General features: G+C 48.1%; 1 protein-coding gene across 1 annotated transcript in view; it reads right to left on the reverse strand.

Annotated features, from left to right (window-relative positions):
- KIAA0232 (KIAA0232 ortholog) overlaps positions 1-7,005 on the reverse strand; it is a 71,703-nt gene extending 64,698 nt beyond the window's left edge. Inside the window, exon 1 of the mRNA XM_074148270.1 lies at positions 6,914-7,005. The gene's annotated coding sequence lies outside the window, so the exon portion shown is untranslated. The remainder of the gene's footprint in view (positions 1-6,913) is intronic.
- Between the last annotated feature and the right edge of the window lie 2,463 nt (positions 7,006-9,468).

Below are 9,468 nucleotides of genomic sequence, written 5' to 3' on the forward strand. Positions count from 1 at the left end.
AAAACCTCTTACAAAAACAGCAGGTCAGCATTATATTACTTCTTTTCAAGGAAGTTACTGTACTGTTAACCAAGGCATTTCTTTCACAACTCGAGAACAAAGTTACTGAAAACTGGAACTCTGAGGTTTCTCTCAAGCTGATCAGATATCCTGTTCAGAGAAGCTGGCGAAAAAATGATCTATATAAATACAAAAATTAAACTAATATCTGGTCTTATAGAAACATTTTAAAACTCTTGTGTCATCTCACACAATTCGACATGACTACCAGCAAAGCAGCTATAAAAACTTTAATAAAACAAGAATTCCTACAGGTTATTCTGTTTCACTGTTAAGTGCAATAGTCAAATAGGCAGCTGAGTGAACTTCTACCCCAGAGAGGACAGAACCAGGAGAATAGAAAGTCACTCAACAGCAACCTTTAGCTAATTAGTAACAGTCGTTAGCTCAAAACCTTCAGCCAGCAGAATTAAGATATCATGAAACAGTAAAAGCTTTTCCTGAACTTTCATAAGTAAAGTGACATGGACAGTGGGATAGAGTGCACCCTCAGCAAGTTTGCTGATGACACCAAGCTCGGTGGCGCAGTTGACACGCTGGAGGGAAGGGATGCCATCCAGAGGGACCTAGACAGGCTGGAGAGGTGGGCTCGTGCAAATTGCATGAAGTTCAACCAAGCCAAGTGCAGGGTCCTGCACCTGGGACGTGGCAACCCCAGGCACAAATACAAGTTGGGTGGAGAATGGCTGGAGAGCAGCCCCGAGGAGAAGGACTTGGGAGTGCTTATGGATGAGAAGCTCAACATGAGCAGGCAGTGTGCACTGGCAGCCCAGAGAGCCAACCGTGTCCTGGGCTGCATCAGGAGAAGTGTGGCCAGCAGGTCTCGCGAGGTGATTCTGCCCCTCTACTCTGCGCTCGTGAGACCCCTCCTGGAGTACTGTGTCCAGCTTTGGAGTCCTCAACACAGAAAGGACATGGACCTGTTGGAACGGGTCCAGCGGAGGGCCACGAGGATGATCAGAGGGATGGAGCACCTCTCCTATGAAGACAGACTGAGAGAGCTGGGGTTGTTCAGCCTGGAGAAGAGAAGGCTCCGGGGAGACCTTATAACAGCCTATCAATACCTGAAGGGAGCCTACAGAAGAGCTGAAGAGGGACTCTTTGTCATGAAGAGTGGTGACAGGACAAGGGGCAATGGTTTTAAATTGGAAGAGAAGAGATTTAGATTAGATATAAGGAAGAAATTCTTTACAGTGAGGGTGGTGAGGCACTGGAACAGGTTGCCCAGGGAAGTTGTGGATGCCCCATCCCTGGAAGTGTTCAAGGCCAGGCTGGATGGGGCTTTAAGCAACCTGCTCTAGTGAGAGGTGTCCCTGCCCATGGCAGGGGGGTTGGAACTAGATGATCTTTAAGGTCCTTTCCAACTCTAGCCATTCTATGATTCTATGATTCTAAGTTATCAATCAGACAAATCACTGGAAGCTGGCTCTGTTTCTTTCAAGATACTCCAGTGTCCTAAATTCAATGCAGTGTTCTAATGCTGCACTCCCACTCAGCGAGAGTCTTCAAATTTGTTTCAATTTTGTAATAACAGATTATAGTGTCACAAAGAATTAGTGGGAATTAATTACTCATCCAATGGCAGCAATACGCATTACTGATTTCTTCATTAGTGATGCTTCAAGCAGCCTTTTTTCTTCAGGCTAATAAAACACTTTATTTTCTTAAAAAGCACATATGACACATGCTAAATGACCAACATAATTTCCTTAATCACTCTGTGTATGTTTTAGTACGTTTTCCCACTTTACTGTTGAAGATTATCTCAGTCTAAATCCTGCCTAAACTAACACTACCTGGAATAACCTTGCAGAGTGTATCTTGCAACTCAACTCTGCCATTCTGATGTTAAAACTACGCAATCTTACGACAACTTGCTTTATTTTTTCTGGCCTTCAGCTACCCCTAGTCTTTTACTCTCTTATCTCTCTGTGTACTTTTTTCCACAGCCTATATATTCAAAATTTCTTCTGTGATGCAATTATGGCTCCCTTCAGAACTCTTCTATACCAAGCTAGTTATCTAACCAAACCATAAAAACAACAAAAAAACCCACACTCACACAATTTAATAACATATAAAAGGCACAACAGCTCCTCCTTTCCATGCAGCATCTTAAGGACAGGCACATTAAGATGAAACAATTTGCTTGAATTAACTCAGTGACAGAGCTGATCCAAAACTGCAGGTCTCTTCAATCCTGGTCCAGAGTTCTATCCAGCAGACCTTGTTGCTTTTATAAATGTAACAGTAACTAGAGGAAGATTTTTAAAAGTTACAAAAAGAACACAAAACTATTCAGATTTATTTTTATTTATTAACAAGTTTTTTGCACAGAGTATAAATTTTCACATGCAATCCTTTCTAGAATAAGTCCTAGAAAGTTACAGACAAAAGTAAAATTACCATGGACTGCATATTTGAAACTTCCTCCTCAATACAGTAAAAAAGAGAAATTTTAATGTTCCCCATATTATATTAAAAATGAAAATTGTTATAGCAATAGCTTGAGCACAGACTTTGCACAAACTTAGCAGGACATAATTCACTTATTACATATAACATCACAACAGTGAAAAATTAATTTAAATCCTTTATAATTGAAATTTCCACACTACTGCCTTAGAAATAAATCTTTTGGAAAGACAGATACCAAAGTGGATGTACAGAAGCTAAGTTGTGAACACAATCTAGATGATGCAGAAATAATCAATGAATAGTTTTATGCAGGTAAATCCAAACATTTGCATGTGAAGTTATAAGGGAAATAGCAGGTTAAAAATTAGAAATATTCAGTAGCTTCCAATAAAGCTGGAGAAATAACTTCTAGGGAGAAGTCTATGAAAGAATAATCTTTGTACTGAAAGTTCAAACCACTCAACACTTCCCCCAGTCCCCCAACCACCACCGTGGCCCAATAAAATACACATTCAATCCCTCAGCATTCATTATAAATGCACCCAACCAACTTTTTTGAAATTAGAACAAGATGCTTTTTAGTAAAAATACTGTAACTAGCTCATCTAGGTCGTCTTCTACTAAAACACTCTGACAGTCCTGCAGTTACCTGGTATTTTGCCTAGAAAATTCTGGTAAATTATTTCCAAATTATGAAAAAACCTTGTTTTCCCTCCTATCAGCCCGTTTTCTTTTTGTCAGTAGATTGAAATGCAACTGAACATTCAATTATGCATTTGAACATTTTTATTTTGTATCATGAAACTGACTTTACTGGGAAAAAATTCTTAGGGTGGGGTTGGGGGGGGAGGGGGTGACACAACCCAACAACTCATTTCTATAATTACATTTACAAATTATCTAACCAGCCTGTCACTGTTCTTGGACTAAAATGAAGGATTCCAATCTCTGTTCCACAATACAGAAGAAACTATCCCCATAAACAGAGCATATTAATTAGCTTCTAGAAGATCATTTGTATTCCAAGCTCCACTAGCAGTGCAGATAACTAGAGGAGTTCCTGCTACCTCTCTTAGCTTACAGGAATTCCAAGTCTTGCTCTCTTCATTACATTCTGCTTAACCAGATATTGTTGCTCCTCTTATTGTAGTAATAAGTTACTACTTTTAGTTATGAGCTATCGGTCGTTACTACCATTATACAATTTTAGGGGCTTCACATTATCAGTCCATCAGTCAGGTATGCAACCCACGCTATAAATGGATGTCTTAAGAAAGAAGAAAAACAAGCTGCAATGGAATAACAAGGAACAACTGCTCTCACAAACTACAGAAAAACCCAGATTAAAAAAAAAAAACCACCTCAAATTTCTTAACCACATTAATGTTTAGATGGCTTTAAAGAAAGTATTTAACGCATACTACTTTCAACATCTATTATTACAAATTTTGTATGTTTCTTTACGCAAAGATCAAAGAAGCAGCAAACTGATAGATGATTTTGCAAGGGTTCTAGCTAAGTAGACAGAAAGTCTGTTCTGACTCTACAGATTCTGATTTCCACAGAAAATTCACCCATGCTAAGTATAAAACCAACCTCTTGGCTTCCTTCATTCCCCCAATTCACCTAGAATCAAGATCCTCAAGAAGGACAAATAATGAAGTTATGAGCAGTATCTAGATAATCTTCTTTCTCTGTCCCTATTCCTGCTAGAATGCACAGCAAATGAGCAAAGGAAAATGCTGACATCATTTTACCCCTATGGAATTTCTCTTACTTGGAAGAATAACGAATAGCAACAACAACAAAACCAGTGGGGAACACAGGCTATGAAATCAGCATATTAACAAGAGAAGTTTGAGGCCTCCAATTTTTCCTCTTGGGTCACATACAAATCTGTTTGCCCCTTCCTTTCAATTCCCCTGCTGATGAGCAGAAGAACTAGAGGGTCATGCATCCAATACAAATTTGCAGAATCTGTGGTCTCAAAGAATCATTACCCCTGCTGTGCACAAAACAAATGAACTGATAAAGTTCTGTGGCTGTACGTGTAGGAATATCTGCTAAGCAGAATACGGCAGGGATATAAACTGATGCTTTCAATGGAGGGTACAAATCAGGATTTCCCCTATAATTCTTAGTCTTTGAAAACTGAGAACATTATAAATATATAGTGTACTACTCATTTTATTCAAGTTACCTACATCCCCTCTTATATCTCAATGATCAAAATAGAAGATTTTGATACCTATATGATACGCTTTATTGATTGGGAGGGGTTGTACACTACCGTTTTAGCATATCCATACTGGTAAGAAACAGCAGATGGAGGATTAGTACAAAATAAAATCTGTACAGTTACATGTCAAGTAACAATCAAGTTCCATGTCATTTACTTTTAAAAGGCATATTTTTGTCTTAAACAATAAAGAAAAACGTCAATTTCAGGCTCCCATGGATTGTGAGAAGCTCGCACTTGGGTTTTAAGCACTGCAGTGAAGTAGTTTGTTTTACACAATTATCTACTGAATCATCACGAGCTCACTTTTGACAGCTAAGAAACCAAATTTCATCAGCAATTCTCACCTCATACCAGGAGCACAGAAGTAATATATGATGTGCAACAGAAGGGTAAAAACCTAAACATTTAAAAGGGTCTGCATGAGGAAAATCAACTACCCCTACCACAGTGTCCTCTGATCCCAGGCCTATAAACTACAACCCAAATTACTTATGTACAGAAAACACTGGAATATAGAAATGTCTTTTCTTTGAAAGGACAAGAAAATCGTACTATTTTCACCCTTCAGATCAGTACCAGGTACTGCAATGAGTAATTAAAACAAAGACAGAAAAAAAAAAAAGCGCTGCACTTTCTCTTTTCTCAAAGTTTCATAACACGACCCAATAACTGTACATTTTTAACCGAGCCGACACGAGGAGAAGATGGCAATGAGTTTGCTGGAATGAAGTGTCAGTTCGTGTCACTTCTGCATTCAGCTGTAACCTTCGCCAAACCTTGTCGTGTGTGTGTGTCCCGTCGTCCCCCCACCCCCACCCCGCCCATTGCCTACGAGAGGCTGCGGCCCTCGCCGGGCCCGCCCCGGCGGCGTCCAGCTCCGAGAGGCTATAGGATGCGGCTCCCATCAGTCTCCTATCAGCCCAGCTCCTCCTCCTGGAAGAGCGGCAGCCCTAGCCTTTCTATCCGCCTTTTGCCTTCAATAGGCCCCTAAAGGACAATGCTGTTGGGAAGGGGCGGGGGGGGGGGGAGGAGGGGAGCGAATCCCACCAGACCGACCCTGTAAGGCCAAGGGGTGGTTTCCACCTACCCCGACCCCAGGCATTCAGCCCCGGCTCCCCCTGCCCGCTCCGCGGCAGCTGCCGGCGCTTTGTACAGTCACGCACAGGATGAAAGGTCACGGCGTGAGCCATACCCGGCACCGGCCGGGCCAGAAGCCCCGTGGAGGGGGGGCGGGGGGGTGGCTGCGGAAAGCCCTGTCACTTCCACCGCACGACCAGGCCGGGCAGGGAAGGGGCTGCCCGCCTCCGGCTCCCGCTACGCTGACCCGAAGCGCCGCATCCTCCGGTTTCCCCGTCCCACTGCGCCGGGTGACATCGGCGCAGGCCGGCACCGGCCACGGGTGGGTGCTGGCTGCCGCCTTCCTCTCCCTCCTCTCCTCCCGGGCGTGACCCGGCCCGAAGGCACGGCAGCCCCGGCTCCCGCTCCAGGCCGCCGCCTCCCTCCCGACCCAAGCCGCTCACCTGACACTGGGACCCCGGGGGCCGGGCGGGATGGAGGAGTCCGGGGGAGAAAGGGGCGGGGGGGGGGCGCGTGGACAGGGAGAGCTCAGCTCCCAGCCAGGAGCTCGGACCGGGGCACCCCGGCCGGGCCCCCCGGCCCCGCCCCCGAGCCCTGCCTCGCCGCCGGCCTGCAGCCAGCCCCCCCCCGCCCGGCCCCTCGCCTCCCTGTCACCCCCTCCCCGGCCCCTCTCCTCCCGTCCCCGCGCTTCCTCCCCTCTCCCCCCCGGCCCTGCCCCCGGCCTCCCCAGCACGCTCCCGCCGCGATGCGGCAGGCGCAGCCGAGAAGCGGGACGCGCCGTCCCGGGAAACCGTCCTCCCAGCGGCGGCCAGGCCCGGCCCCGCAACTCCTCCTCTTCCCGGGCTGTTAGCGGAGAGGGGAGGGGGAGAGCGGGCCGGCGCGGGCCTCCTCGGCCGGGCCGGCGCTCCCTGAGGGTCGAGCCCGCCCGTCCCTCAGCGCAACGGCGGGAAGAAATAGGGGGAAAAGGGGGGGCCCGCCGCCGGCTCCGTCCTCCCGTTGCTACGGGGAGGGCGACTGCCTGCCACCCTCCCTCCTTCCTTCCTTCCTTCCTTCCCTCCCTCCCTCCCTCCCGCCCTACCCCTCCCTCAGCTCCCCGGGCCCGCGGCGGGTATTTACCTGCCGTGGCGGCGCAGAGCGGGGCCCTGGGGCCTCTGGCAGCCGGAGGAGGCGGCGGACTCCGTCCCGCTGCTGCCGTCCCCGAGTGAGGCGGGCGGGACGGAGCCGGGACCTGCCCTGGGAGGCGTTACGTAAACCGGCGGCGGCGGCGGCTCCCAGCGCCACGGGGAGGGAGGGGGGCCGGCCGCTCCGTCACCCGGCAACAGGACTCAGCGCCCCGGCGGACCGCGCCGCAGGCTCCTCCCCGTATCCTTCCGCCCAGAGGGCGGCCCGCATCCCGCCGCCCAGGCCGGCCTGCGGGGCCGCGCCCGGGCTGGCGGCTCAGCGGGGCGGCCAGGGGCGCGCCCAGCGGGCGGGTCGGACCCCTCCGTCCCCCTTCCGTAGTGCTCGGGCGCCGCCGAGCCGGGTCCATGGCGGGCCGCCGCGCAGGAAAGGCGGGGGGGAGGAGGGGCGGTATCCCTTTGCCCTGGTTGTACAGCCGCGGCCCGGCCCCGCCCGCCGCCGGCAGAGCGCCGCGATGTCCGCCGGGCGCCTGAGGAGAAAAGGGGCGGGGGAGGCATTTGAAAGTCACCGGGCCGGGCGGCGGAGAGAGCGCCTGCGAGGGCTGCCTCAGCGGCGGGCGAGGATGCGGCGCCGGCCCTCGGGGTGGCCGTCAGGCGGGCGGCGGCCCCTCGCCTCGCCTCCCTGAGGGAGCTGCCGGCGGGAGGCGGCCTCGTCCCCTCGGGAGGTCTGGCGGGCTGTTAGCGAGGGAGAGGGGAAACACCCAGGGCCGGGGCAGGAATGCGAAGGAGGAAACGGGGGATAATGACGGAGTGTGGTGGCGGTGTTTGCCCTGCGAGGGCCTTTTGAAATCCTTCGCGCCTCTGGAGGGCAAGGTTAGCAAATAAAGTTTATTTTAGCTGCCAAATGAGGGACCGCCTGGAAATGAAAGTCGTCTTTTAGAAGCTTGATGCCATTGAAAGTCGAGTTTAGTAGGTGACCTCCTACGGAGACGGGAAAATTTTATTCCAATTGATTAAATGCCAGCTTAATCAGAACTGTTTACACAACCGTAGAGTAATGAAAGAGCAACATTTTTAGCATAGTAGATGGGTGAAAATGGGCCAGTGTAAGACTGAAAATATGACAAAGACGACACACCAAAGTACTAATTAAGCTTCTTAATTGGGAAAATAATAATGCCCTTTTCAGGCGTACACTAGCACCTCACATTTCTCAAATGTATGAACACATGCGGGTCTAAGGAAAGTCAATGTTATGTAAAACGTCAAAGTTAGTCTTCTGTCTGTGCGTAATCCTCAGGGGGTTCTTCCTTTTATTCACTGCTGAACGTGTGGCTCCTGGAGTTCCAAAACACGGTATGTCATCTGCGTTGGCTAACACCATTTCTTTTGTGCAAACAACATCTCCAGTCCCTGGAACCAAGCTCATCTTTGAAAAGATGATCCCCACCCCGGATGTCGTGCCTTTTAGGCCTTTCGACAGGTTAAGCCTGTATATAAAAATACATCTCGTAAGAAACATGAATGCAAGCCAAGATAGTAACCGCTGCCTCCCAGCCGATATATGCGTTTCCTGGTACAGGAGCAGCGTTACTCTTATTTTTGTTTTAGCTAGGCCTCCCCTTTTTTGAACATCCTCTGCACCTAATTTAGTCATAAATTTGATTTAGACTAGCCCAAAAGACTTAAGTTTTCAAAGTCAGATTGTGTAGCTGCACGAGCTACTGATGTTCTCTGAAACGCTGCTGAGGCAGCAATTGATGTCATGTGAACGTGGAGTTAATCAGTTCGGCGTCCCCCAAACCTTGAAGGAGTGAAGGAAAGCTCTGAAGAGAAAGTAGTGCTTTGAACCCCGTGATAGGAGGACAATGTCGTTCTCTGAACTATTTAAATACCGTTTAATTTTTTTTTTTTTTTTTTTTTTCTAGGAAAAGCTGAAACTGAAAAGCTTTGGGGGAGAAATCCTGCTGGCTGTTTTCTGCTGAGTCATTCCACTGGTTTATCAGGAGCGTTTCACCACCGCTGTAATACGACTCGCGCCGGTCGCAATCAAATCTCCTTTTGTTCACCAGCTCAGGATCTGAATTCCCCTTTTCAAGGCAGAAATAAAATATAGTAAAATGCAGGACACCTGGGATTTGCCTGTAATAACAATTGGCACCAATTTAAATCGATCTCCATTCAGTCTTTGAATGTATTCTCAGTGTATTAGTAATGTATATCACTAATATGAATCCATTTACCTTATTTCACCCTTTCTATGATTTTTTTTTTTCTCCGAAAGCTCTGTAGAAGGGACAAATGCTCAGACCTTTGGTGTTCTCCGAATGGAGCGAGTCAGAGCATGCGAGCCAGTGACAGATTATTCTGAATATTCACGTAGTTGCTGCGTGACATTTCAAATTGACAGTTCTGGTTTCGCGGTCAGATCTCAGGAATCCCGACGGTGGAATTTTTTTGTTTGCTTGCTGGTTTTTGTTGGGTTTTATTTTCCTAGCAGCCAACCCTGATTCTGGTCTCCGTTTGGCAAGCATTTCAGAAACAGCTGGTACA

Source organism: Numenius arquata, chromosome 5 (genome assembly GCF_964106895.1).
Source record: "Numenius arquata chromosome 5, bNumArq3.hap1.1, whole genome shotgun sequence".
Lineage (NCBI taxonomy): Eukaryota > Metazoa > Chordata > Aves > Charadriiformes > Scolopacidae > Numenius > Numenius arquata.